Source organism: Mus musculus, chromosome 2 (genome assembly GCF_000001635.26).
Source record: "Mus musculus strain C57BL/6J chromosome 2, GRCm38.p6 C57BL/6J".
Classification (NCBI taxonomy): domain Eukaryota; kingdom Metazoa; phylum Chordata; class Mammalia; order Rodentia; family Muridae; genus Mus; species Mus musculus.
The window spans coordinates 22,067,007-22,073,013 of NC_000068.7; the positions used below are offsets into that span (position 1 = coordinate 22,067,007).

General features: G+C 46.8%; 1 pseudogene; it reads left to right on the forward strand.

The window, feature by feature from the left end:
* On the forward strand, positions 750–2,516 carry Gm13337 (predicted gene 13337; annotated as a pseudogene).

The window sequence follows — 6,007 nt, forward strand, 5'->3', positions numbered from 1 at the left end:
TGTGTGTACATGTGTGAGTGTGTGTGTGTGCGTGTGTGTGTGTGCATGTGTGCGTGTGTATGCATGTGTGCGTGCATGTATGTGTGTGTGCATGTGTGTGCATGTGTGTGTGTACATGTGTGCGTGTGTGTGCATATGTGTGTGCATGTGTGTGTGTGCATGTGTGTGTGTCTGTGTACGTGTGTGTGTGTGTGTGTGTGTGTGTGTGTGTGTGTGTATTTTCTGTCAAGTAACAAAGATACCTAAGGAAATTTTAAACTGATAGTTTAAAAAGTACATGACACATTTAAATTTGGGGGAGAGATGAACAATTTTTGTGCAGTGGTTTATGATATTTCAAAGTTAAAACCCACTAAGAAACAATTCCATGTGCTGACCCTATTTACACATTGAGGCAGCCAGAGACCCAAACTCACAGGTGTACTTCCAAAGAGAGGATATCTCAGAAGAGGAGATTAGTGTGTGAGACCAAGGTCTGCACGAGGGTTTGTGTGTGGAAGCAGTAAATATAGGAAATTCCTTGGGAAAGATCTGGCAGCCCATGACTGCACAACAAGAGGATGGCCAGGATAACATCACAGCTATGTAACAAATGGCTAGAGACTGGACACCAAGACGAGAACAAGGACAAGACAGGCTCAGCTCTGGGTGAGAGTGTGAGGCTTGTGCTCTGACCTTTTATTAGTTTGACATGGGCTGGAAAAGGAGACTTTTAATATTGGTTCATTATAGAAAGTTGGGAAAATAGACCCAGTCACCCGAGCCAGCCCTGCCTGCAGTTTCCTGAACTAAGTGCTTCTGCCCACCCAGACTCTAGCAATGGCCTTCGCAAATCTGCGCAAAGCACTCATCAGTGACAGCCTGGGCCCCTGCTGCCGGAAGATCCTGCAAGATGGAGGGCTGCAGGTGGTGGAGAAGCAGAACTTGAGCAAGGAGGAGCTGATAGCTGAACTCCAGGACTGTGAAAGCCTCATTGTCCGGTCAGCTACTAAGGTCACTGCTGATGTCATCAATGCAGCAGAGAAGCTCCAGGTGGTGGGCAGGGCTGGCACAGGCGTGGACAATGTGGATCTGGAGGCTGCCACGAGGAAGGGCATCCTAGTCATTCACACCCCCAACGGGAACAGCCTCAGTGCTGTGGAGCTCACCTGTGGGATGATCATGTGCCTGGCCAGGCAGATTCCCCAGGCAACGGCGTCGATGAAAGATGGCAAATGGGACCAGAAGAAGTTCATGGGGACAGAACTGAACGGGAAGACACTGGGAATTCTTGGCCTCGGCAGAATCAGAAGAGAGGTGGCCACCCGAATGCAGTCCTTTGGAATGAAGGCTATGACCCCATCATTTTTCCTGAAGTCGCTGCCTCCTTTGGTGTTCAGCAGCTGCCGCTGGAAGAGATCTGGCCTCTTTGTGACTTCATAACTGTCCATACCCCACTCCTGCCCTCCACCACAGGCTTGCTAAATGACAGCACCTTTACTCAGTGCAAGAAAGGTGTGTGAGTGGTGAACTGTGCTAGACATGGCATCGTGGATGAAGGTGCCCTGCTGTGTGCCCTGCAGTCTGGTCAGTGTGCTGGGGCTGCACTGGATGTGTTTACAGAAGAGCTACCACGGGACCGGGCCTTAGTGGACCACGAGAATGTCATCAGCTGTCCCCACCTGGGTGCCAGCACCAAGGAAGCCCAGAGCCACTGTGGAGAGGAAATCACAGTTCAGTTTGTGGACATGGTGAAGGGGAAATCTCTAACAGGCGTCGTGAACGCCCAGGCCCTCACCAGTGCCTTCTCTCCACACACCAAGCCTTGGATTGGTCTGGCAGAAGCATTGGGCACACTGATGCACGCCTGGGCTGGCTCCCCTAAAGGGACCATCCAGGTGGTTACACAGGGAACATCTCTGAAGAATGCTGGGACCTGCCTGAGCCCTGCAGTCATTGTTGGCCTTCTGAGAGAAGCATCTAAGCAGGCAGACATGAACTTGGTGAACACTAAGCTACTGGTGAAAGAGGCTGGCCTCAATGTCACCACCTCCCACAACCCTGGGGTTCCAGGGGAGCAGGGCAGCGGGGAATGCCTCCTGACTGTGGCCCTGGCAGGTGCCCCCTACCAAGCTATGGGCTTGGTCCGGGGCACCACACCAATGCTGCAGATGCTCAACGGAGCTGTCTCAGACAAGAGGTGCCACTACGCAGGGGCCAATCCCTGCTCATATTCCGGGCTCAGCCCTCCAACCCTGTGATGCTGCTGCCCACTATGATCGGCCTTCTGGCAGAGGCAGGTGTATAGCTGCTTTCCTACCAAACCTCCATGGTGTCTGATGGAGAGCCCTGGCACATCATGGGCCTCTCCTCCCTGCTGCCCAGCCTGGAAACATGGAAGCAGCATGTATTGGAGGCTTTCCAGTTCTGCTTCACAGGCTCTTTGAAGAATCCCTCTCACTATGACCTATAGGGAGACGGGATCGCAGAACCCGGGAATCTGCCTGAACTAATATCTAGTAAAGAATCTTAACTCCAAAAAAAAAAAAAAAAAAAAAAAAAAAGAAAGAAAGAAAGAAAGAAAGAAAGAAAGAAAGAAAGAAAGTAAGTTGGGGAAATAGGGGCAATTTCCTATCTTTTGTGTATCCAGCTTAAAAGAGAGAGAGAGAGAGAGAGAGAGAGAGAGAGAGAGAGAGAGAGAGAGAGATGCTGCCTTCCCAGTAGGTCTGCTCACCTCAGTCCAGAGCAGAAGGCACATGAGTCAGGAGAAGCTCTAACTCCTACGCTTCCTAGGATGGGGTCATTCTGGACTGAACTTTGAACATGAATTTATAGTTTCCCCTTGTGTTGATGTATATTATAAAATAGATATTGGGGCTGAAAGATATACTGGAACTCTAACGTCAGTACTGGTTACTCTTCATATTCTAAGATATCCTATCTCTAGGAGAGTTCTATGGACCCTGAGAGTCTTTTGGGGACTCTTGGCCTCCTTGTTGCTGGGATTATAGTCATAAACAAAACACATTTATCTCCAGAAATGCTTATTTTAACTGAGTATATGATATATCAAGATGGGAATGGTTAAAGATGAATCAATCAAGAAGAGTCTTCCAAATCACCATATTGCACCAATTTGTTATGTTAATAATCGCGTTCTCACGACCGGCCAGGAAAGACGCAACAAACCAGAATCTTCTGCGGCAAAGCTTTATTGCTTACATCTTCAGGAGCCAGAGTGCAAGAAGCAAGAGAGAGAGAAAACGAAACCCCGTCCCTTTTTTAGGAGAGTTATATTTCGCCTAGGACGTGTCACTCCCTGATTGGCTGCAGCCCATCGGCCGAGTTGACGTCACGGGGAAGGCAGAGCACATGGAGTGGAGAACCACCCTCGGCATATGCGCAGATTATTTGTTTACCACTTAGAACACAGCTGTCAGCGCCATCTTGTAACGGCGAATGTGGGCGCGGCTCCCAACATCTCCCCCTTTCCTTTTAATAAGAGCAAATAGGCCACCCATATTAATGAGAGTGGAGATAGAGGTCAAATCCCCAGTGTGTAGGTAAAGGAGCCATGTACAGGATTAGCTCTTAGGCTCACAGGCTTTTACCCAGAGCAACCCTGACCTGCTCCCGTGTCGTTTTGCCTGGAGAGAAGGACACTTGGACACTCAACCTTCTTGAAAGATGACATGTCTCCCTAGAATAGGCTCATATATGCCGCAGAGCCTTTCTACTGCAGTGCTTAGCCGTGCAACTCTCTCGGGCTGCTGAAGCACACTCACTCTATCCCGTGCAATGAGACTAGCCTCATGGGATATAAGAGCTGAGTGGCCAGCGACCTATTGCCTAAGCATAGATAACCATATATCAGGGGAAGCTCCATGTTCTAGTCCTGCAAGCGCCTGGGCAATAACCACCTTGTCTCTCCTAGTTTAGGCCTTAAGCTTACAGACCAATCAAAGAAGCAACACTAATCCACAGCAAAGTGTATCTCCAAATAATATTAATCCCACCCATTTTTTAAAGAAAGAAAATGCTGAGGAGATCCAATTGGGTAATCCTTTGGTCAGCGACAGGTCCAAGCGCGTGGAGTTGACCTGAAGTCTCAATTCCCGAAGGATCTGTTCAAATTCAGCCATCCAATTCTGTAACATATACTGAAAAAGACTTTTTGACAAATTAGCTGCCCTAGTAAATTTAACATACTGAATGGAAATAACACACAATCCCGGAAACTTTTGTTCACATCCCTGCTGAGTTATTTGTCATAATACATCTAGTTGTATCTAGACAAGATCTATGAGTTGATTAACCAGCATGAGACCTCTCTGTATCTTGACATTAGCTGAGGCCTGTTCATCTATGACTGTAGTCACTGAGGCTGACAAAGTGTTAATGGTGTCAGTCGTCTGGACCTGTCCAGACAGAGCCAAGGCTGTCTGAATCAAGGCCAAACCCAGTTCCTAGTTAGTGGTAAAAAAGCAGGAGAATACTTGAGCATTATACATCACCGTCATTGGGAGTGGAAATGTCGACATTATCCCCCAACGCTGCTCTCTCTTTATTATTGACGCCCTGGACATCACCAAGACGAGGGACATTAGTATTCCCTTGGTCAGTCTGGATTTTTCGGGTGAGTCTTTCTGGTATCCAAAATGGGTTGTCTTCATTCTGTGGGAAAACACAGATAGCTCCCCTGGATCTTATCAAAATAGGATCCGGGCCATACCATTTATTATCAAGGACATTTTTCCATTTAACCATCTCATTGGGCCTATCTGGCTCTGTACAATGACGTTCAGCCGCAGTATGGCCATGAGCATCAATATTTAAAAAATTGAGTGTAAAGAGTGCCAAAGACACAGACACTCTTGGTGCTCGGGGTACAGTCTCCTCAAAAGTTCCCCTCTTCTGTTTTATAAGATAGGCTTTGAGGGTGCGATGCGCACGCTCAACAATACCCTGTCCTTGAGGGTTGTATGGAAGTCCAGTCAGGTGGGTTACGTCCATCTGACGGCAGAACTGTTGGAATTTTTGAGACGTATAAGCTGGTCCATTATCAGTCTTAAGGAGTTTGGGTTTCCCCCAAGCACTCCATGCCTCAAGACAATGTTGAATCACATGTGAGGCTTTTTCTCCAGTTAACGGAGAAGCAAACATGATGCCAGAACATGTGTCAATGGACACATGGAGATATTGAAGTTTTCCAAAGGAAGAAACATGTGTAACATCCATTTGCCAGACCTGTAGAGGTCGAATACCGCGTGGGTTAATTCCCACATGAGGTTCTGGCAAGAACTCACAGCAGCTTTGACATTGAGTAACAATGTCACGGGCTTCTTTTCTTGTCAAGGAGAAACGACTGCGTAATGTTTCAGCCGTCACATGAAAATTGTTATGAAAATTTCTTGCAGCCTCTACCGGGGATGATAGGGCAGCAGCCACCACTTTAGTGGCCTTATCTGCCAAATCATTTCCCAGAGCCATGGGGCCAGGTAGGCCTGAATGGGCTCTAACATGAGTAATATAAACAGGAAATCTTCTAGATAACAAAACTAATTGTATCTGCTGAAAAATATTGGCAACTCTACTGGAAGGCTTAATCACTCCAGCCACTTCTAAAAGATTTACTGCATTAACCACATAACAGGAATCTGACACAATATTAAGGGGTTCTAAAAAGGTTTTTAAAACTTCTAAAACCACTAAACATTCTACCACTTGAGGTGAATTTTCATTATATTGTTTGGATACCACTTTACCATTAGCCACATAGGCACCTATGCCAGTTTTTGATCCATCAGTATATACCACAATCCCATTTTTAAGTGGGTTTCTTACTGTTATTTGTGGAAACACAACAGATTGATTTTGGGCAAACTGTAAGATTGGATGCTTTGGATAATGGTTATCTATTTTTCCTGAAAAGGAGGTAACTAAAACTGCCCAATCATTAGATGTGGCTGCCAAGGTTTGAACCTGTGCAGCGGTATAAGGTACAATTAAAAGATATGGACTTTGCCCA